The sequence below is a fragment of the Rhineura floridana genome, chromosome 9, assembly GCF_030035675.1.
Source record: "Rhineura floridana isolate rRhiFlo1 chromosome 9, rRhiFlo1.hap2, whole genome shotgun sequence".
NCBI classification, from domain to species: domain Eukaryota; kingdom Metazoa; phylum Chordata; class Lepidosauria; order Squamata; family Rhineuridae; genus Rhineura; species Rhineura floridana.
The window spans coordinates 68,043,467-68,067,545 of record NC_084488.1 but is presented as its reverse complement, the minus strand read 5'-3'; the positions used below and the strand labels follow the sequence as shown (position 1 = coordinate 68,067,545).

General features: G+C 40.7%; 1 protein-coding gene across 4 annotated transcripts in view; it reads left to right on the top strand.

Annotated features, from left to right (window-relative positions):
- GAB1 (GRB2 associated binding protein 1) overlaps positions 1-24,079 on the top strand; it is a 136,664-nt gene that overhangs the window by 1,070 nt on the left and 111,515 nt on the right. The window lies entirely within an intron of this gene.

Genomic DNA, 24,079 nt, shown 5'->3' with positions numbered 1-24,079 from the left:
GGACGGCGATGGGGAAGCGAGATAAGTTCAGTCTACAGTTTTTCTGTAATAGATGATTTTAAATAATAATAATAATGAATTGAAGATCCTTTTGGAATCTGGTGACGGTTTTGCTTTTAGAACTGCCACTGGTTGTCCTCTATATTGTTCTTGTCAATCTGATCTGTATCATAAATAACATAAATCTAAGGGACTGGGTTTTTTTTCCCCATAGAAAGAACTTCTGTGCAATAAATAATATGCAGTCTGTGCATAGATTGTTTTATGTGGACCATGCATGTACTTGTGTTGTGGAACCTACATGTAGATGCTATAGCAGCCAATTATGATGTTCCAGTATATTGGGTGCGTAGCATAATGCATGTGTATTTATTTCTGATTTAAATGTGCAGCAGACTTTGCCACTATCATGGCATCAGTGTGTACAGGGAAACTAGTGTGTCATAGCAATGCAGTGATTTTGGGTAGCGATGAAAGAATCTGCAATGTAGGTACTTGGAAGCCTAGTGATTTTTTTTAAAATCTAGATTATGTTCCCTGAGTTTCCTTCCTTAGATGTATTAGTCCAGTTGAATTGCATGCAGTGTGGCCTGTCTGAGCTGTGCAGTCATGGAAAAATAAAAGCTGCCTGTGACATCTATTCTTATGTACATCAACTGTGATTTTTCAGCTATCTCTAATAAGTATTGCTTCTATAGAGATTATGTATCTGTGCTAGTTGCAGTGGGATGCAAGTAATTGGCCATACTGTACTATCTCTAGTGCTATTCAGATACGAAGAATGAATACTTCTGGAGTACTTTTTATATCAAACCTCTCTTCCTAGTTGTACATTTCAGTACATGTTATTTTAGTCAACAGCTATCACTTTACACTCCTAGGGGTGCTTATTAGACTGTGCATTCTCTTAGAGACCTTCAGGCAAAACATCTGTCAAACTACAAACTTGGCTACTGGTCTCTTAAAAAAAACACACCAAATACCCAAGACTGTTATCCAAGTGCAAAAAAGAGAGACCATCCCTAAAAAACAAAAAACAACCATTTTTCACCTGCTGCTTAGCAGATTTTGGCTTGTTAAGTAATCAATCAATAAGTCATTTCTTACACAGAGGAAATGTCTCAGAATAGCTGAGACATTCAAATAGTTTATATAAGTATATATCCTAAAGTTAGCAATCCCTAAACTTCTTTATTAATCAGTGACTTTTTCCTTGCCTGTTGTCACCTCTGGTTAAACAGAATGTGGTCTTGCACTAACGATAATCTAGTTGCATAATTATTCTTAGAAGAGATAAGAGTAAGGAGCCCTTAACAACTGACCATTTTTGCTTCAAGCTCTGTTAAATACTTTGATCCTTTAAACAAATATGGGATTGAAGTGGTATAGGAATAAACTGTGTAATAAACAAGTCCCATTTTTAAACAGTACCTGAGCAGAATCTTGGGATGAAATGAAATTGGGTTCAAACAGTATACAGCAAGCATTTACCATGACCTGAAATGTTGACTGATAGGTTTACAGGCATGTGTAGACAAATCCAAGGATGTGAGCTTTTCCATTTGGAATAGAAGTTCAAAATAATAACTCCTGAAAGTAACACATGAAGCGAACAGGCTGGTAAATCACTTATGTGGTTGATGTTTAAATTCTCCAGATAAAAGTGATGGGAATACCATCAAAGTGTCAAAGTTTTCATTGGGTGAAGCATTGGATTGGGTCCAAAAATTCCCTTCTCCAATGACGGAAGCCTCTTCTTTTGGAGGAAGCGAATATTTCGATTCAGCATGTAGGGCGATATCCAACTAAGTCATACTTTTAGTAGACTCATTGAAATCAATGGACTTGACTAATTAAGTCCATTCATATAAATTGATCTACTCTGAGTATGACTCTCTTGTAAGACTTCCATAGAAATATTTTAAAAACACATGGAACACTCATGCGATTATTATACTATAGGGGTGGATGAATTAGGCTGCAATCCAATTCATGTCTACTCAGATGTAAGCTCCATTGGGTTCAGTAGGACTTACTCCCAGGTAAGTGTGTCTTGGGTTGCAGCCTTAGTCTCTTTCTGGTCTGTGTCAATTTTGCAAGCATCCATCCATAAGTCTGCCCTGTTTTCATGTTAATCAGCATTTTTTAAAAACAAAAATCTGAATACAGATATTTATTTAAATACACATTTCTAAACATATTTTATGTTTAACTGTACATTTAGAAAAACATATCTCAAAAATGTATTTTAAGGCTGCAATCCTATACCTGGGACTAAGATCCATTGAACTCAATGGGACTGACTTACAAGTAGACATATATAGGATTGTTCTGTAAATATATCTTATATTGTTTTCTGAGCTAAGAACTGCATTGGAACATGGATAACTATGTTCCATGAAGTTGATAACTATATTCCAATTTACATGTTGGTTTTGAAGATGCGGATTAACACAGTTTGTCTTGGAATGTTCATACACTGAATTCCTCAAGTACCTTCAATTCTTACTAGTAAAGGCTTTGCACCTTAGTTCTGAAGTCTTCTTTCTACCTGCTTGTTACTGATTTGTGATCTTGGTTCTAGGTGTTCTCCATCTCTGCTCTCTGGGAAGTAGATTTTCAAGTACCATACGGGGAAAGAATTGCCTACCACTGTATTCCCATCTGAGAGCCAATGTGGCGTAGTGGTTAGAGTGTTGGACTACGACCTGGGAGACCAGGGTTCGAATCCCCACACAACCATGAAGCTCACTGGGTGACCTTGGGCCAGTCACTGCCTCTCAGCCTCAGAGGAAGGCAATGGTAAACCACCGCTGAATACCACTTACCATGAAAACCCTATTCATAGGGTCGCCATAAGTTGGGATCGACTTAAAGGCAGTTCATTGCTTCTAGATATGGTTGGGAGACTTTCACTTCACATTTTCTTTCCTAACTGGTGCAGTATTTTATGGCCTCAGCTGTTTTGTGATCCAGTAAAATCCCCTTCTATCAGTTCACCATTGCATGCAAGCTTTTGTTTTTTCCCCTTCAAACCTGTCGTTTAACTGGTTTTATGGATTTCTGTTTTGTGTAAATTACAAGTTCTGATGGGTTGTTTGCCTCCTGTGACTTAAGGTATAGAGGGCATTGTGAGCTGGATTTGGGATAAGTATTGTTGCTGTTGCACTTAACCTAAAACTGTTGCTTTGCCCATTCAACTTCAAAGAAAAACACTGCTTGAAGAATTCAGAAAGCATGTTTTCACACCTTTTCTTGAATAAATTTGATCAGGTAAAACAGAGGCTAAATGCTATTCCTTCACCAGGTTCTTTGGGATTTAAGTAATGTGCTGCCACTCTTCCTTTTGGAGTAAATTTACTGGAATGGTTGAAGTGAATTGCATTCTGTTAATACATTAGAAAGATGTGTTGCTGTACCATCTCTCATGTAAACTTACTCAAGAGAATGAACTGAAGGACTGCAGCAAGAGGAAGCTCTTTCCTCCTTTACCCTTCTTCCTCTTTCATGCTCGTACCATCAGGAGAAGATCTTAGATCTGTGAGATCTGGGTGTTCCTGTTATGGTGCCAAACTTTGTATGACTTCCATCTTGTTTTGCAACCCATTATAAACTACTGCATGCCAAACATATTGGGGGCAGGCAGGAGCATCAAAAACAAAAGGCTCTCCCAAGCACATAATCAACATTGCAGATATTCCACTAGAATTTCCAGAGCCAGTAACTTTATCCCAGCAAAAGAAAACATAAAGAGCTTTGGTGGATCAGGCCAAAGGCCCATCTAGTTCATTATCCTGTACTAACAGTGGGCAACTAGCATTCTGCTTCTCACAGCGGACAACTAGATGATTCTGGGAAGCCCATAAGTAGGACATGAAGTGACATCTTTCCTCTGGCTTCCAACAACTGGTAGTCAGAGGCTTGCTCTTTAAAAAGCAGGTTCCTTTTAGGGATAATAGCTATTGGCACATTTATCCTCCATGTATTTGTCCAAAGCCATTTGTTTTAAAGCCATGTAAGACAGCAGCCATCAACGCATCGTGACAGCAAATTCTATCGGTTCAATTAAGTGTTGTGTATTGTCTGTGTTGAATCTACTGCCAATTGATTTCTTGAGCGGACCAATGGAGATGAGAGAGGCCAGGGGCAGAAGTGCAGCAAAGGGAGGGTATCAAGATTAGAAGTGGTAATGGGGCGGTATGGGGGAGGGAGAGAGAGAAGGAAGTGTATAAGCTAGTCTTCTCCAATTTGGTGCCCTCCAGATACTGTTGGACTGCAGCTTCCAACATCCTTGGCCGCAGGTCATTTTTTGGCTGGGGCTGATGGGAGTTGGAGAGCCACAGGGAGCACATTCTTGTGCTACAGCCTGGCTACTGGCACCCTGATTCAACCCCTCCCATTGCAAAATAGTTTCTGAGGCAGGATTTCCCTTTGCAGAGGGCATGCATGCATTCAATAATTCTAACATTAATAATGCCATTCACTAATGGGCTTGTAATTTCACAGATCTGCCCCTGTTTAAATTGGTGCTATATCCTCTTGGTAGTCCTCTAGTAGTCCTCTGGTAAGGAGGCTAATTATAGTGAAATTACATAGTTCTCTTTATGAAGTTAACATTTGAATTCTTACAATCTATACCTGTACTTGTCTACTTAGAAGTAAGTCCTAGTAAATTTAATGATTTACTTCCAGGCAAATAAGTATAGGTTTACAGCCTTAAGAATGCTTCTCTTGACATCTCCTGTTGTCTCTATTCAAGTTACTACTTCAGTTGCCCTCTTGGGGGTGAGGAGAAAGTGGTTTAGCCGTGAGTTATCTGTCCAACATCTTCCACACTAAAGACTGGTTTAAAGAATTCATTATGCTTCTCTGCATTCTCCCCAATGTTCTTCAGTATGCCTTTCACGGCTAGGACCTTGGATGGCATCCTAAATACAACTCCAATTCATAGGCAACCACCTCCGTAATTAGTTTCGTGCTTCAGAGACAGATAGATATACATACAGTAGGGCCCTGCTTATACGTCGGGTTCCATTCCGGACCTCCACCGTAAAGCGGAACCCCATTGATTTTAATGGGGCGCGTTGCGGGAAAATGATGCAAAAATGCCGCAAAAGCGGTAAAATCGGCTTTAAAAGAGGGGAGGAAAGCCGCCGCATTAGCGGAATGCTGGTAAGCGGAGCGCCGGTAAGCGGGGCCCTACTGTAAAGAACATTTTATTGGTCATTTTGATGTTTGTAGCAGTGAGCTCCTGCTGTTATTGTTTTTCTTGTCAACACAGATTTCCCTCTGCCAGAGTTGCCACTCCTTTAAATTTTGCTCAGTTGGGCAAGGCTTTAACATTCTAGAGGAAACCTTACTCTTTATGTCTTCCTCAACTCTGCTCACTGGCATCCTCTTGGACTTGTTTGTACCTTTTCTTATCTGTCCTATCTGAGCTCCTATTCTCATTTTTAAATCTCAAGCATATTGGGGAGATATGACCCTTTTTAACAATCTTATTTCCAACTTCCTTTAAACTAATCCCTCATTTTTTAAAAGAAGTTGCCTCTTTTGAATTAAATATGACTGCATTGAGACTTTCTGGGCAACTATCCATTTACATGTATGTTGAATTTGATAGCTTTGCAGTCACTGCTCGCATGGTTCAGAAACCTTGGCATCTTGCACCAGATCCCAAGTCCTCCTCAGGATTAAGTCCAGGGCCATTTCCCCTCTAGTCAGCTGCTTGGCTTATTGTTTGAAGACAAAGTCATTTATTGTATCTGGCAGTTTATTGCTCTGTTACAGCCTGATGTATATCTGTCCGATTAATATAGATGTAGTTGTGGTCCCACATTATTAAAATAGTTTCTTCTTTTTAATTCGTCCCTGGTTTGTCTCTATCACAAGATCACCTTTGAAGATTTGGTCAGAGGGGTGATGATGGCCTGGTTCTCATGTCATGCTAAGCCAAACCATGGCTTAGCATGAACATGCAGTTCTGAGAAAGAAGATTGTAGCAGCTTTACTTCTCCCTGGTCATTCTGCTGCTGTGCTGTGCTAAGCCATGGCTTGGCTTAGTGTGTCGTCTGAACCTGGGCTTGCGGTCTAGCTTTCTCCCGACTAACCACAAACTATAACCAAGGCTTGGTTAGTTACAGATTGTGGTTTGTCTGGGAGAGCTAGACTATGAGCCCAGGTTCAGATAACATGATAAGCCACAGCATGGCTTAGCTCAGTGCAGCATTAAAAAAATAAATAAAAAAATGAGCAGCATGAAGTAAAACAGCTGCAATCTGCTTTCTGGGAGCTTGCACATTCACACTAAGTCACGGCATGACGTGTAAACCAGGCCGCTGTGTCCCTAATATTTGCTGGGGTTAGTATTTCTACCCACAGTGATTCTGTTGGAAGGGTTTGTTCTTAAAATTTTGAGTTTATTGGTCTTTGCGTTCTCTTTGTCCCAAACTGGATGGTTCTTGGCTCTCATCTTACCCAGAGGCCATTTAAAAGTTGTTCTGCCACCTTTTTGATATTAAGCACCAGCAGTCTCAAATCTGTTTCTTGTTCAGATGCAGCTTGTCCTGTCCTATTCCCTGGTGCCTGACAAAAAACCAAACCCTTCCTCCCAGTACCACTGTACACTGATTCCTTGCTGGCTCTGCATGCAGAACAAGTAGTGTTTCTGAAAAAGTCACCTTGGAGACCTTGGAGTTCAACATCCTACTCAGCAATCTAAATTTGCTTTCCAGGACTATATAGTATTTCCTGAAGTTTAACTCATTGGTGCCAATATGTACCACAGCACTCATTCCTACTCTCACTGTCTAAAATATGACAAGAAAGGTTTAATATTTTCACAATAGCCAGACAAATCACAATGTCAGTGGTTCCATAATTTCTATCCCTCTATGTTCCTAATTAATAATGATCAAATACCGCAATACCAGGGCTACCTTCCTTACTTGCCCTCTTTTGTGCAAAAGGATTTTAGTCCTAGGATCTGTCCCAAAATGATATGTGAGCCAAAATGCAGCAGCCCTTCAAAGTTCACATTTCTTCAGATTTTGTGATGCAGTTCTCCAACCAAAAAATGTGTACATGAGGGAAGTGTGTATAAAAATGCACTACAAGGAAAGATAACATGCAGAAATGTAATATTAGGGGAAATTGTTTGTGAAAATGTGCATGCACCGCTGCTTGTAAGGAAATTATTCTCTGTCTCTTTCCATATGCTCTGAGACTATAATTCAATAACAGCAGAGGTGGAGCTATTGGCAGGGAACTGGGATTTCTCTGCAGAGGTTTTGTCTCAATGCCTCTCTACTTTTCTTGGCTTCTCCAAGTCCTCTACCTTTAGCCTAGGGATGGGGAACCTGTGGGTCACAGAACTCCCATTGTCCCTGACCGTTGGCTGTGGTGGCTGAGACTAATGAGAGTTGTAGTCCAGTAGCATCTGGAGGACCACAGGTTCCTCATTTCTGGTATAGGTTAAAGTGGGTCAGATTTCCGGGCTCGCAAAGAACTCACATGACCCTTAATGCCGTGTAATCACCTTTTGCTGTCAACTTGTTCATGCCTGCTGAGCTGATTGTTCTACAGAACACGACTGGGGAACTCCTATCCACCTCAGTTAGCAGGTTCGCAAGAAATTGCAGGTTCAGTTCTTTCAGTTCTTATGGAAATAATTATGTGCTGGCATGTTCCTAGCCTTGGACATTCAGGTGGCTGTTGTTTTTGGCTCTTCATTACTATGGATTGTGTGTTGTTTATCTGTCATTTCTATAGCCCCACATGTATGTAAATAGATGCTGTGTACAAGGTGAGTTTGGGGGTCTGATTATTTCAGGGGGGGAAATAGGTTTGTCTGCGTTCATGCTGATGATCTGATTTCCATCCTTTTCTAAGCATAATTTTTGATGCCAGGTTTTTGTAACAGGATTACTTGTTCCCTACCACTGATATTTGAGAGGCACACTGCCCCCCCTTCTCCTGCTGGCTGCATGCAGTTCATTGGAAAGAAGCTTTGCCCTTGGGATAGAGATGTTTAGATTACAAATTATGGGGAGGGGGGGACTAGAGACAAGAAAATGTTTTTCTTTTTATAGCACCCTACCGTTTCTCCTGTGTAAATATTTTAATAGGCTACAGTAGATCTGACATTTTAAGTTGCATGAAACTGTTTCTTGTTTGCTGAGAAGACAGGTTCCTTGACATGGGAATAGCAATGCTGTTGTGTGCTAGCAGCTTTTTAGCCCTTTTGAGGGAACTGTCTAGTCATGTTCGGGCAATGGATCTTGCAGGAAATGTTCTATCTGCATGCTGTTTATACCAAGGTGGACTAGGTGATGTCTGTATTGGTGAACAGATGTTGTAGGTTTCTGTGTTGGTTGTTGCTGCTACAGAAACAGGGCCCAGTTCTCACACATATGTATGTCGTTAGATTCCTCTGTATTTGATTGGCAGCTGAATGTGTGACTTGGAGGGGAAATTCAAGTTCAGTCTGTAGCCATTCACACATGCAAGACATTGCTTAATGCTGTAGTCAACTTGTTGACCTTGTTTATTGGAAGCATCTTCGGGATAGAAGCTGGAGGAAACTGTGATTTTGAATTAAGGAACAGTTACTAAAGAACTTGTGAAAGCTGAGATTGGTTTCTGTTTATTACTATTTGTATAATAATCTTGACGAGGGAGAAAGTCGCTTGCATCAGTTAATTTGCCTGTGAAATTATGAGAAGTAGTTCAACAGGATCAACTGTCTTCTGTTCATTTGCTCCTGCCTTGCTCTTCCAAATTGAAGGGCAAAGCTTTTACTGGCTTCAAGAGTGCAACTAACAGACGTCGTGAAAAAAAATTGTGACACTTCGCTTTGGTAGTTCTACAGATTTGGTCTGTATTGGGCCATATTATATCTTTTATATACTGTATGTATACTTGAGCCAATGGCATTTATGTTCTACCTTGCTTTGGATTTTCTCTGTACTTAAGACTATGGTGCATTGCATTTTATTTTTGGTCTTATTTCTGGTATGTTGACCATATTAAATTGATGATGATTCACTAATATGCAAAAAACCTTGTGGTTTAAGAACGCACCTATAGCCCACAGATATTTCTATCAAACTTTAAAAAGCAGGAAAATTGGGCAGCTATAGTGAATGCAGCAAGGGGACAGGAGACCTGACCTCTTCTCTGATATATTGTACTGCTCTACACATTTCTCAAAATGCAAAGACAATTTGGGTTGGTCTTTCACAGTCCAATCCACTTCCTGTGTAGCTTGGAAGAATTTGTTAATATGTGCCTCCCACCCAAATTTAAACCAAAGCTGTCCCTGGCCACATCACACCAGGCCTTTAGTTCAATTTGGACAGTCATGGCTTCTCTCAAAGAAGCCTGGGAAGTGTGTTTAGTGAAGGGTGCTCAGAGTTTCTAGGAGACACCCTGTTCCCCTCACAGACCTTCTGTCAGAGTGGCTGACTGTTAAACCACTCTGGCTACTGGAGCTATGTCAGTGGAATAGGAGTCTCCTCTCAGCACCCTTCACAAACTACACTTCCCAGGATTCTTTGAGGGAAGCCATGACTGTGTCACATGAAATCAAAGTCTGGTGTGGGTGTGGCCCCCTGATTAGCCAAGTCAAGCAGCTAGGAGTCTGGCTTTTAGAATGCTGACAGTTGGTTCTTACTGAGCATGCCTAACACTATCATTCAGTTCAATGCAAAATTTCTTAAATTAATTAAAAATCAGCCAAGCATTTTTTTTAACTTTTAAATTGCAGAAGATGAAGGTCAGAATATGGGGCAAGGTCAGTAATAGGATTCCAGGTACTCTTTGAACATGGCTGATTTTTAATGAATTTCAACAGATTATGAGAACTCAGAGAAAAAGGTCCAAAAGGGATCTGGGTTTTTTTCTCTCTTTTTAGACTTTGAACTCTCTATTCTCTGTGACTGTTTTGTGTATCACCATGAAAATTGACAGGGTTGTTAAGCAAGCGTTTCTGAGTTCAGGACTATAAATTCTGTAAGGTTTTGTTTTGAAATGAGCTTATGGGAAGCATCAGAATGGCATGGGGGTATTTTCAATTTAACATTGTGGAATGTGAAAAATCCATGCTGGCTATAGTATACAGCCACTCTTGTGGCTGTATAATGATTTAGTTTATATAATCATCTGTTTATATGGAAAGATGTATTTATGTGCATACTTAAAACGTCTTCTTTTGTTTGTTGGTAAAGGTGTTACAAGTGTTCAGGATGCCAAATACTGAGATCTTGAAATAATTTTTATGTAATATTTAACACTTTCTGGCTGCACTGCTATAGAAAAACTTAATTCCACAGTAAGGGCTTATAGGTGACTTAATGCATTGCCTCTGAATATGTAGTTTGATGTGTCAGTTTGTAACATCTGTTGCAGTGGATACTTACATAGCAATTGTGACAGTTCATACTAGTTACTTGCTAGCCTAGCATGGAAGACTAGGATTGTTAACTATATAAGAGCTGTGGTAAATTTTGAACTGCTATCTGCAGGGATAGTAGGTGTGGCCATGGCCACTGTCTGCCACTGAGGCAGGAGCTACAGCTGTAAAATCTATTTCCAGCTTCTACAGCGTCTTTGTTTGTGGCTATGATGAGACATAACCCAGGTGGCTCCTGCTAGCCAGCAATTCCTGCTACTATAAAATGACATTTCTTGCTAGGCTTGTGTGCTCAGAGTTGTATATCACATGTAACTGTGGCTCTTTGGCTGTGCTGCCCACAGGTTTGATTCCTTCTGCTGCTTGCTATGCCTCCAGCTTGTCCACGTTTGGATGTACCACTAAGCCATTAACTATGGTTAAGCAAATTAGCCTGCACATGAGGGGAGGGAAATGAGCATCTGAACCCGTGCTCATGGTCTGTTGCAGCAAAACAAACCATGATCAGGAAGCCAAGAACAAACCTGAATCTTAGCTTCAGATCATGGTTTGTTTGGAGAGAAACAAACTATGAGCACTGGTTCAGGGACAATGCTAAACCAGCTGCTCTATGTTTTGTTTTCGCATTGGAGGAAGAGAGGTGAAGCGGGAGAGTTCAAACTGTGTGTTCCAGCTAATTTACTTAAACATAGTTAGTGGCTTAGTTAAAGCTTGATAGGAAACTGTACAGACATGTTAGACTTCTCAAAATATAGAATGTGTGTGTTGTGCCTTACACATTTTTAGTAGAGGTCCTGAAGTAGGACTGAAGCTACTTTCTAAGATATGCAAAGATAATTTAGAGACATGTTACTTAAAAACTATTTTCTTGGGAAAAATTGGTGCACTTATCATCAACTGATCAGTGCGGAGGGAGTGGTATTTATTTATTATTTGATTTATATCCCACCTTTCCTCACAGTAGGAGCCCAGGATGTTTAACCTGCATGGTGCTGTGCTGGGTGGAGAGACTAAAACTTGCCCCATGCCATGATGGGGGTGTGAACTGCTCCTCTGTACTCATTCAAAGACCAATTTGATGAGTGGGAAGGGGGTGAGAACCCTGTGTGCCTGTATGTGTGTCCATGAGCCTTTATGTTTGTGTATGGTGTACATGGAAGAATGTGTGTGGTGTGACCACACCTATTGCTGGAATGTGGTCCACAGAGGGTTGGCCCAGGGTGGCCCTCAAGCCCAAAAGGTGGAGTCACCCCTGTTTAAAATTATGTACAGTTCCCAGGTAAGAACTAAGCAAGACCCCACTTCTGGTGGATTCATGCTTGGCTCAGTTCCCCTCTTTGTTGATTTGTGACCCCCATAGTTACATCTTTTGTGTAAGCCCCATGCTGTTAGTCTGAAGGCCACTTTAGAACAAAATGTGATGTTTTTCAAATAAAAAGTTTCAGGAGATTACATATATTAAAACCTCAGTTGTTTTTCAGAGGAGGCACATCTTTGATGGCAACATTATATATTTTTTCAAATATAAGATTGATCATGTGCATTCTGCACAAAGAGCTGATTAAAACCTGTGACCAATTGATTTGGCTACAGTAACTGTAATTGCGTCTTGATGAAAATGTATGCAAGGAGCTTGTTGAAAGCATAGCCGTGTGTTGGCGATTATTCAAAGACTGTTCTTGGGGAAGGGAACGACTGATTGCCATTGGAAATATTTTGTTCTGTAAAGCAAACTTCCATGTGTATCTGGAAAACTTCACCTTCACGCCCTATTAGTGAATGCATGTAAGTACTAGGAAAATTCAAGGATTCCATCTGGGTTGAAGATGGTAAGTCTGAAGTTGCACTTGTTATATGTGGTTTCAGTGCAATGTTTTAAGCAGTGGGAGGAAGAATACTTTGAAGCTATTAGGCAGACATCTGGTCTGTTGTGCTTTTTAGGTTTTTTCCTTCCCAAAACAATCTGACACAGTACTCATCACCTTAAATACATAAGAATTTCCTTACAGCTGGAAAAATCTCAGTTGCCTGGATTTGTATTAAAGAACTTTGAGACATGTTCCCTCGACTGTGTTTAAACTGATCTGTGGAGATGTTATTTTGTCCACTAAGAAGCTAGCAACACTAGCTGTTAGCAAAAGCATCTTGTGTTTATGAGACATTAACATCTCTTTTAAATGGATGCTGAAAATATTGGGAGAACCTCCAGCATCATCTTTTGCGAGCAGTATGTCAACTTCATATTATTGGAACTAGTATATTTGCCTGCTTGTTTTTTAAGATGCCAGTGGGTAAAGCATATAATAAACTGAGATCACCAGTCCACTGAAATCTAGGAAACAGTATCGACCTGATAGAGCTGCAGTTTGCCCTGATGCAACCCTGTGAGTTTGACATTTTGTTAGTGTTACCTGTGTGAAGAGCCAGCTATGTAATGTAGGGGTTAGAGTGTTGGACTACGGCTGGGAGACCTAGGTTGAAATCCCTGTTTAGTCATGAATTCCATTGGGTGACCTTGGGCTGGTCACACATGCTCACCCTTGCATTCCAATCCTCATAGGATTGTTATGAGAACAAAATGGGGGTGGTGTTGGTGGAGAACCATTTGTGCTACCTTGAGCTCCTTGAAGGAAAGGTGGATAGAAATATAGTAAATAAATGAAAATATCCATTAGTGATACAGTTGTTGCACCCAGATTCTAAAACACCCTTGGGAAACTCGCCTAGGCTCCTTCCCTTTAGGTTTCCTGGAGGTTACTGAATGCCAATTTATTTAGGTGGGCTTTGGAATAATCTCTACTCCCCAAGTACAGGATGATTATCTAGTATTTTATCCCTGGTGCTTGTTCCACTGCTCTTCCTATATTATTTGATTATAATTATCCCCCCCTCCAAAATTGTTATATTTTACTTTGATATTTTCTTGTGTGCCACTTTGGGGATTTTGCTGAAAAGGGGCTCATTTTAATCACAAAAAGAAACAAACAATAAATAGTCTGGTCTGTGGGTTGTTATAGCTTTCCTCCCCTCTCCCTCCCCCTTCCTCATCTCTGCAATTTGGAGCAAGGTGAGATTGTGCAATAGTGGAATTATTGGTGTTGGGAGGGATTCAAGATCATGTAGATTGTTCCAGTTGAATGATGAATGAGCAGGCCCTGCCCGTATCTTCCAAGGGACAACTCACGTATCCTGATGGGCCCCAACAGTGTTTGGCTACAGAGAAAGTGAAACAGGCATTAGCTATGTAAATAGAGCAAACAGGAGGTGATCCAAGCGAAATACGTTGCAAACAATCTGAACCAAGTTGCACAAAATTTATTTTATTTTCATTTGTTATTATATTTATGTCCCATCTCTTCTCTAGGGAACTCAGGGTGGTGTATTGTTGCAACAATCCTGTGAGGTATGCTAGGCTCAGCAGCCGTGACTGATCCAAGGGCACCAGTGAGCATTTGAACCCTGGTCTCCTACGTCCTATTTGGACACTCTAACCGCCACACTGGCTCTAGCTAACTGCGATAAATCTGTATCTGGGCTGTACCATTCAGAATGCAAGTAGAGGCTCGATTGTTTGATTGATCCTCCATACTAAAAAAAAATAACTTTCACATTGATAACTATTTTAGCCTCTTTTCTGACATCTAGATGGATTTGGAAGGGGGTATGGAAAAGCCACTTCTGTGAGAATTAAATCTTTAAACTGTATAAACTGTTCTGCTGTGTGAACATACAGTATTCTTTACCTTGGCTTGTTCAGAATCCATGCTACTTCACTCATGCGAAGCTCTCGCACTGGAATTTCTCGCACTGGAATGGAAAGAGACTTCTAAGGACATCTTGACTTGGAAAAACAAAGTGTAGCTCAGCAAACTTGCTCAGGGGCAGTTTTTTAAAGTACAAGCTGCTTGCAAGAACCTGTATTCATGTTAACAGGAAAACTCAAGTGGTCACATATATCATAGAACTGATTATCCATGTGTATGTAGCACTTTTAATTTAGAAAGTGCTCTGTAGTCTTTCATTGTGTTTGTACTCAGAACAACCTTATGGTTAGGTCATTAGCTAATCCAGGCTTGCATGTTCAATGCAGGTATGAGTACCTTTTAAAATCCCCTTTTAGTGTTGTGTCATCACTTGCATTTTAAATTTTTGCATGAATTATGCGAATTAGGAGCACATGACAGATGCACACTTCTGATGTTGGACTGGGACCTGGGAGACCAGGGTTCAAACCCCTACTTAACCATGAAGCTCAAATGGGTGACCTTGGGCCAGTCACTGTCACTCACCCTAACCCAGCTCACAGGGTTGTTGTGAGGATACAATCAGGAGGAGGGAAGGACCATGTTTGTATGCCACCTTGAACTCCTTGCAGGAGAGGTGGGATGTAAAAGTAATACGTAAATAAAGTGATACCAACAAGGCTGGCTGAAGCTGGTGAGAGTTGTATTCCAAAACTTCTGGAGGGCACCAGGCTGGCAAAGGCTGTGGTAGGGTGTCTGCATTTCTCTACAAATGAGGTGATGGTATTTCTAAATGCACATGGGTACCTCCCTCATTCATACATTTATTCCTCATGAAATGTGCAAGTATTGTAAAATGCATCTTTATGCATAGAAATTCAGTGCATGGAAAATGAGAGTTTAACATGGGGGCTTTGATCATATATTCTGAGCACATGTCTAGCAAGCTTGTTGGTTAACAACCATTTTTCAACATGTTGGAAGTGATCTCCAGTAAGACTGCCTAACTTAAAAAAAAGATTAATTTTATGAAGTTTAAAATTTATTTATATATTACATTTATATCCCAACTTGTCTCCAAGGAGTTCAAGGTAGTGTACATGGTTCTCCCCCTCCTCGTTTAATTCCCACAACAACCCTGTCAGGTAGGTTAGGCTGTGTCAGTGATTGGAAGGGTTCTAGCCTCTGTTTCCTTGTTTTGTAAGGCAGCTCTAGCATAGTTTACATTTCATTTTGTAGCACAAAGCTCTATGTCTCTTAACAGCTGCATGACAGCTATTCTGCAGGTACTGTTTTCCATAACCTCTAGATGACCGTATGATAAATACACCACCTGTTGAAATTTTGCCTGGCAAAGGTTTTAAAAGGCCCAAGGCAGGGAAAAACCAGGATGTCATCCCTAAGCACTTAGTGTGATACATTCCATAAGTGGGAAGGCTTGGAATATGGAATATTAATTTAGGTCACATCCACAGCATACATTTAAAGCACTCTTATACTACTTCAGACAGTCATGGCTTCCCCCAAAGAACCCCAGGAGCTAGAGTTTGTTAAGGGTGCTGGGAGTTGTTAGATGCATTACAGAGCTACAATTCCCAACACCCATAACATACTACAGTTCACAGGATTCTTTGGGGGAAGTCATGACTGTAGAAAGTGGTATGATACTTCTTTAAATGTGTGATGTGGAAGTGACATTAGACTTTGACTATCAGCAAATAGCTATGAACAATATTTTCAAGTGTTTATGTCTCGTATGTGGCTGGCTCCACATCAAGGCCTAGAGTCCTTGGTGTTTTGGACAAGAGGGGTGTTTGGCCATTCTTGCAGGGGTAGCCCAAGATGGTGCCCTCCAGAAGTTGTAAGAGTGTAACTCCCATCAGCTCAACCTGGCATGACCAATGGTCAGGGTTGATGGAGTTGTAGTCCAAGAACATCTTGAGGGCACCATATTGGCATCCTCTAAACTGGTTTAAAAAGAGGAAATTGTATTGCATTGTGAAAAATATATTCAAAGACTAATGTTTACAGTTAAGCTCTCCAAAATTGGGAAACACTCAGCTTGTCCTTTCGTGTATGTGGATTATGAAAGTCTTATAATTATATGGTGACAAAGCATATTTTGTAATGGACAGCACTACAGTCGTTGTGCCAGTTATTTTTCAAAGGAGGGCTGCTTTTAAAATAGCAGGAGAAGAAATGTTCCTTCAGAACAGAAGTTATTAGCTGAACTGCAGCTTAACAACAGTTTCTCTGAGTGTGGCGAGTTGAGTCTTGTTCCATTGTACACCAGACACCGCTTTAAACATTATGTGTTTCCTAGGCAGAAAGCACCTATATGTAGGAAATGATGGTGTGTGTAAAGAGCAGTCTATTTCTATTTCTCTGCATGTATGCATGCCAGGAAAATGTGACTGAGCACATCTTTCCAGTATCTGTACATATTGGCTGCCTTTGAATGACAATAATGTACCTAGCCTCCCTCTAGGTTCACGGGTTCCCCCTCCTTCATGGTGTGGTCCCAAGAAGGGGGTTGGACATTTTTACTGCTTTTAAAAAAAAAAATTAACCACGACTTTTCATGTTGTCTGAACCAAGCAAGCTGTATTTAAATTCTGTGATGTAGTTGGATTTTTTTCTTTTTGAAAAATTTGAATGGAAAAACTTCAAAACTTCAAATTTTCAGTTTGCATCAGAAAATGTTCTGATGCCATACAGCATGATCTAATTTGGCATCTTTATTTTACTTGCATTTAGTAAATGAAGCTAAAAACTTTGAAACTGTAAATTTGCCTAATACTGAATTTGCAATTGGCATCCATTCATGGTTATTAATGAACTTCCGAAACTGAAGAAGTTCTGAGGAACAGTAAAGGAAGGGAAAAATTTCCACCCCACATCATTGACTGTGGTTTAATTAATGCAAACCAACTTTAAACTATGATTTATGAAATTGGCTTGTGTCAATTTTTGAAATTGGCTTGGAAAACTATGCGCGTTTTACACCCTTCGGAGCCCATTGTGAATTCTTTGCAAGGCACTTCAAGGGTATCGTTGCTCGCCTCCATAGCAATATTGATGCCCCATCCACATATACAAGTCCCCAGTGAGATGTCCAGTGTAACGTCTGCTGCAGCTTCTTGGGATCAGTTTCAGTTGGTGCGGCCTGATGACATGGACAAGGTGCTTGCAACAGTGTGGCCAGCAGTGTGTTCTCTCAACCCTTGCCCTTCTTGGCTTATTAAAGCTTGCTGACGGGTATGACTGAGTGGCTTCAGGGTGTGGTCAACGTGTCTTTGTGCGAGGGAGTGGTCCCAGCCATCCTGAAAGAGGCAGTGATCCAACCACTCCTGAAAAAGCCCACTCTGGACCCATTGGTTTATGACTACTACTGCCTGGTCGCAAATACCCCCTTTTTAGGGAAGGTGATTGAGAGGGTTATGGCATAACAATTGCAAGTACTCTTGGATGAAACAGATTATCTTGACCCATTCCAATCTGGGTTTATGCCAGGTTATGGGACTGCATTGGCTTTGGTCACCCTGATGGATGCCCTTTTTTGGAAGAAGAACAGGGGGAGTGTGACCCTGTTATTCTTACTTCATCTCGCAGCAGCTTTTGATACAATTGACCATGGTATCCTTCTGAGCTGACTTGGTGAAATGGGTATTGGTGGCACTGTTTTCCAGTGGTTCCAATCCTATCTCCTGGTTTGGTTTCAGAGAATAGGATTGAGTGATTGTCTTTCAGCCCCCTGGTAGTTGTGCTGTGGGGTGCCGTAAGGTACCATCTTGTCCCCAATGCTGTTTAACATCTATATGAAGCCCTAGGAAGCAGTCATAAGGAGATTTGGGATGAAGTGTCTGCTGTACGCTGATGATACCCAGCTCTGTTTCTTAGCTTACATCTGAATTGGGAGAGGCTGTACAAGCCCTGGACCATTGCCTGGAGATGGTGGGCTGGATGGGGGCCAATAAAGTAAGTCTGAATCCTAACAAGATGGAGGTGCTGTGAGTTGGTGGTTCCCGAGTTTGGATAATTGATAAATTACCTGCTTTGGATGGGGTCGTATTCCCTCTGAAAGAGCAGGTTTGTAGTCTGGGATGCTCCTGGATCCATCTTTGTCAGTAGAGGCCCAAGTGACCTCTGTGGCTAGGAGTGCCATTTACCAGCTTTGGCTGGTAAGACACCTGCAGCTGTTTCTGGACTGGGATAGCCTGATCACTGTTGTCCATACATTGGTAAGCTCCAGGCTGGATTAATGTAATGTGCTTTATGTGGAGCTGTCCTTGAGGTTGGTCTGGAAGCTGCAGCTGGTGCAAAGTGTGGTGGCGTGACTGCTTACTGGGGCAGGGTATTACCAACATGTTACCCCACTGCTGAAAGTATTGCACTGGCTGCCCAATAACTACTGGGCTATTAGTTACCAGGCCTATTAGCTTGGGACCAGGATACCTGAAATATTATCCTACTCCTTATATACCCAGTCGATCACTACATTCTGCAGGTGAGGGCCTCCTGCAGATGCCATCTTAACAGTAGGTCCATTCTGCACAACATAGGAAGCTGATCTTTAGTGTTATAGCACCTACCCTTTGGAATTCCCTCCCCTTAAATATTAGACAGGTATCATGTCTTTTATCTTTTCGGAGCCTACTGATGACCTTCCTCTTCCAACAAGCCTTTTAAGTAGAGACCTTGTCACAGTCTGTGTCTCTGTTGGAATTGCTTTTAAAGATTTTTTTAAAGCTGTTTTATTTTAATGTGTTCTGAAGTATTTTGTTTTTAAGATGTTTTAGAGTGCTTTTAGTGTCTTTGTTTGCCATCCTGGGCTCCTTCTGGGAGGAAGGGTAGGATATAAATAAAATAAATAAATAACTGTTAAGAATGAATAATAGTTTAGGGTTCAGACATAACACTGGGTAAATGTATGTTTTAAAGACATGTTTAAAGGTCATTACTGTCTCCATCTCATGGATTACCCCAGGAGAGCATTTCAGAGGGTAGGTTCTATCACTGAGAACCAGGGCTGTGGAGTTGGTACACCAAACCTTTGACTCTGACTCCTCTATTTTTCTACTGTCTGACTCCGACTCTTTCATAAATGGTAAATGTATATTAACTAGTAATAACAAATTTTGTTGTTCTGTAGCAACTTCAGTTTGTTCCTCAGTTGCAGGAGTGTGCTCTTCAATTTCAGACATTCCTATATCTCTGAAGTGTTGTTCTACCTGTTGGTCACCTTCATTATCTGCATTCATTAGTTTAATTGTACTTAGCATGTTTGAAGCATTGTCAATTACAATACAAAGAACTTGTTCTTTTTTAAGTTCATAATCTTGCAGAACCTTTTCCACTAAGACCTGGAGAAACTCGCTGGTGTGATGAGCTTCTGGCTCTTTTACTGCCAGTGTCTTGGTAACTATTTCATTCTTGTCACAAACAAATCGGACATTGATGGCAAAATAGTTCACTCTGTGGCCTGTGCAAGCATCCATTTTAAGCAATACAAAGCGTCCCTTGACAGTTTTTTTAAGTTCTTCCTTTTGGTTAAGGGCTTCTTCAATCACTATTTTTCTAATACTATCTCTTTCCAGAGAAACACCAAGTTTGCAGGCCATTTCTTGTTATAATATTATAAGTTTTTATTTTGAAGCCAGAGTTGGAGTTGGTAGATTTCTACCGACTCCGACTCCACCCAAAATTGCTTACGACGCCATGACTCCGACTCCACAGCCCTGCTGAGAAGACCTGCTTTTGCGTTGTCTTCAAGTGGCAATCTGCTGGTTGTGTAATCACCAGCAGGGTTGATGTGAAAATCTAAAGACTTCATGTCTAAAGCCTTGAAAGAGTTCATATATACACTTCAGCATGACTCGAATGTTTTGCTTTTGTTTTGTTTTCAATGGGAGAAATACCTTTTTGTAGCCTTACAGTGCAATTCTGTCTGTTTACTCAGAAGTAAGTCCCATTGTATTGAATGTGGCTTATTCTCTAGTAACTGTGTTTAGGATTACAGCTTCAAGGTTTAAATTTAACTTGCCCCCAGCACTGTGTGTGTTGTAGAAATGTCACTTGTGCATTATAATGAAATAAAATAAGATGAATATATGATTATATAACTATGAATGTAAGAAAATTACTTTTTAAACTCCCTTTGAGGGCTACAACAAAATGGATTGTATATAACTAGGGGCTCCACCCCTGTTCACTTTGTTTGCCAATCCTTCCTACCATTGCCAACCCCTCCTTCCCCCTGGGTCACCAAAGCCTCCCTTCCTCCATGGTTCATTGTAGCTCTCTCCTCCTTCCCCTCAGGTGTCACCAGAGCTTCTTTCCTCCCCCCAACCACCACCCCAAGGGACACCAGAGCTCCCCTCCCCTTCCCCCCACCGCAGGGGGTACCAGAACTCCTGTCCTCTGGCTGGCCTCCCACCCACCTGGTGAGGCCAAGTTCCGTGCCTCATTGCGTTGGCCCACCATTGCTCTCTCCACTCCCAGGCAGCTCCCTAAACCACCCACCTCCACCACTTACCTTCTTGCTGCAGCAGTTTGCCTGCCTCACCTTGCCTGCCTCATCTGTAAGTGTCATGCTACCTATAATATAGGTAGAAATAGAATACACTTGATGTGGAAAACACTGGAAGATCTATAAGCTGCAAACCTACCTAAGTAACAGCTGCAGGAACAAGGTCCAGAGCAAGGTGTATATAAATAGTTTAAAGCATGTGTACTCTAAATTCTCAATTTCATGTGGGAAACAATACAGTCTATACCATACAGATCGTGTTCTGGTTTTTGTTGATAGTGAAGTATAAGGGCAAACGTTTCCTCCCAAGAATGACAACTTCTTTAACAGGGATAGGAAGAATGTAGATTGTGGTCCACGGACCAGTATCTCACAGGACTACTTGGTGTAATATTTGCAAGATTTGAAATGAACCACAAATGCTGGTTAGAAGGAACAAACTTTACTTCACAGTGTTTTGCTGCTTAACCAAAAACTCTACTTTCATTTTCCTACTCACATCTCCCTTTTTTATTTTTAAGAAAAAGATAGAAACTACTGTCTATATCGAATTGGTTTTCTGATCACTCTGCCTCTTGATGTAGTAACAGGTAACTCAGAGTCCAAAATCTTCTCTGGTAAATCACTGGCACTTTGTGCTACAACTGTTCCACTTTTCTTGTCTTGAGACTCTGATAGGTCTACCTCTGATGGAGGTGCAGTTGCAGTCTCAGTAGTCTCATCCATTTTTGGTTCACAACTTGGAGTGCTTTGAAGATCTCTTCTGTTCCTTCGGTAGACAGCTAAATCATCAGTCTGAACCGAATATGATCTTGGAGTCATGTTGTGTCCAGTCACTCTCGCTGGTTTCCACACTCCATTTTGCTGAACATTAACAGAATCACCAACCTGCAAAGGTGGTAAAGACTTTGAACCTTTGTCAAAGTAAAGCTTCTGTTTTTCTTGTCTTCTCTTCAGATGTGTCTGTATGTCACCTTTTACCTGCTGAGGTAGTAACAACGGTGCTGAGGTAGGCAACCTGGTTCTTAAACATCTCCCCATTAAAAGTTGTTCAGGTGAGGCTGTATCTACTGTAGGCGTATTTCTGTAATCCAATAAACTAAGATAAGGATCTGTGTTATTCAGACTAGATTTCTTAAGAATCCTCTTTACTGTTTGGATTGCTCTTTCTGCCATTCCATTTGATTGAGGAAATAGTGGACTGGATGTTGTGTGAACAAAGTCCCAATCTTTGGCAAACATTTTAAAGTCTCTAGAGCAAAACTGAGGGCCATTATCACTGACAACCTCTTCAGGTATACCATATCTTGCAAATATAGATTTGCAGTGTAAAATTACTGATCTACTTGTAGTGTCTTCAAGCAAACATATTTCCACATATTTTGAATAATAATCAACCAAAAGTAGATAGTCCTTTCTTTTAAATTCAAACACGTCCATTCCTAGCTTCTGCCAAGGTCTTCTTGGAATTTCATGAGGTAACATTGGTTCTTTTTGGTTTTTATTTCTGAAGGTGTGACATGTGGTACATGACAGTACCAATTCTTCAATTTGGGCACACATACCTGGCCAATATACAGCTTCTCATGCCTGCTTTTTACATAATTCAACACCCAGATGACTCTCATGTATAATATTCAATATCTCTTTCCTCAAATCTTGTGGTACTACGATTCTGTCACTTTTAAAAATGAGTCCATCATGAACACTTAATTCCTCTCTGTAATTCCAATAAACATGTATACAGTCTGGAACTTCTACTCTTCTATCTGGCCACCCCTGCAAAATGGCATTTTTCAGGATTTGCAAAATGCTATCATTTTCAGTAGCCACCTGAAATTCTTTCAGTTTTGATTCGGAGATTGGTAAATAAGATTACATGAGGTTAACAGCAACCTCGGCTTCTTCAGAACTTATTCCTTCACCCTGTTCAAGATATGCCCTGGACAGGGTATCAGCAATGATTAATTCTTTGCCTGGTCTATAGTGCACTTGTAATTGATATTTCTGCAGTGTTAACTGCCATCTTTGGAGGTGCATTATGCAAAGGTTTTCTGAAAATTGCCTCCAATGGTTTGTGGTCTGTTTCCACAGTCACTTTTTGCCATAGAGAAATTGATGGAATCTTGTGCATCCGAACACTATTGCCAACATTTCTTTTTCTATTTGAGCATAGTTCTGTAGGGCCGCAGTCATTGCTTTAGAAGCATATGCAACAGGTGCACCTCTTTGCAATAGTACAGCACCTAAGCCTGTAGAACTAGCGTCCACTGACAGAGTTACAGGTTCTTTCACATTAAAATATTTCAAAACAGGAGTTTTTGTTAATAGTTCTTTCAACGGTGTGAATGCTGTTTCATGAACTGACATCCAGCAAAATTCAACATCTTGGGCCAACAGCTGTCTTAAAGGGGTTGTTACTGTTGACAAATTTGGGATAAACTTTGCTAGGTAAGTCACCATTCCTAGAAATCTATGAAGATCAGCTTTGTTACTTGGGCTGGGCATTTCAGTGATGGCCTCTATTTTAGATGAATCAGGTTTTAGTCCTTCTTTGACTAAGATGTGTCCTAGATATTTTTTTTCAGTCATGACAAATTTGCATTTCACTTTGTTCAATTTCAAATTCCTCTCTCAGCACCTGAACAGAACTCTCTTCAGTCTCTCATTATGTTCCTGTTTGGTCTTTCCCCACACCAGGATATCATCTATGTAGCATGTGACCCCATCAATACCCTCAAATGTCTGTTGGATCATCCTCTGATAGACCTCAGGAGCTAAAGAAATACCAAATGGCATTCTTGTAAATTGGTACCTGCCAAAAGGTGTATTAAATGTACATAGCCTGGAACTGTTGTCATCTAGCTGAATTTGCCAGAATCCACTACTGGCATCAAGAACAGTAAACAATTCTGCTTCTGCTAGCTTACTGGTAATTTCTTCTACAGTAGGCAATTGAAAATGTTCTCTTAAAATTGCTTTGTTCATATCTCTTGCATCTAAACATATTCTTATCTGGTCCCGGCCAGGCTTGTCTACAACCACAATTGAATTCACCCACTCTGTAGGTTCTTTTACCTTAACTATGACTTTTAATTGCTCCATACGAGTCAGTTCCTTTTGGACTTTATCACTTAGTGCCACTGGAACCTTCCGAGGTGCATGAATTACAGGTGGAACCTGTGGGTTGAGTTTGATGGCGTATTTCTCTGGTACGCAACCTAAGCCTTCAAATACATCTTTGTATTCAACTGCAACATCCCATTGATCTACTGGAGCTCTTTTCATTAAATTAACTCATTGCACCAAATTTAAATTAGTCACAGCCCGGAGACCGAGTACAGCTTGTGCATCAAAGTCTACTATGTGAAATTCCAACTCAGCTCTTTGATCTTT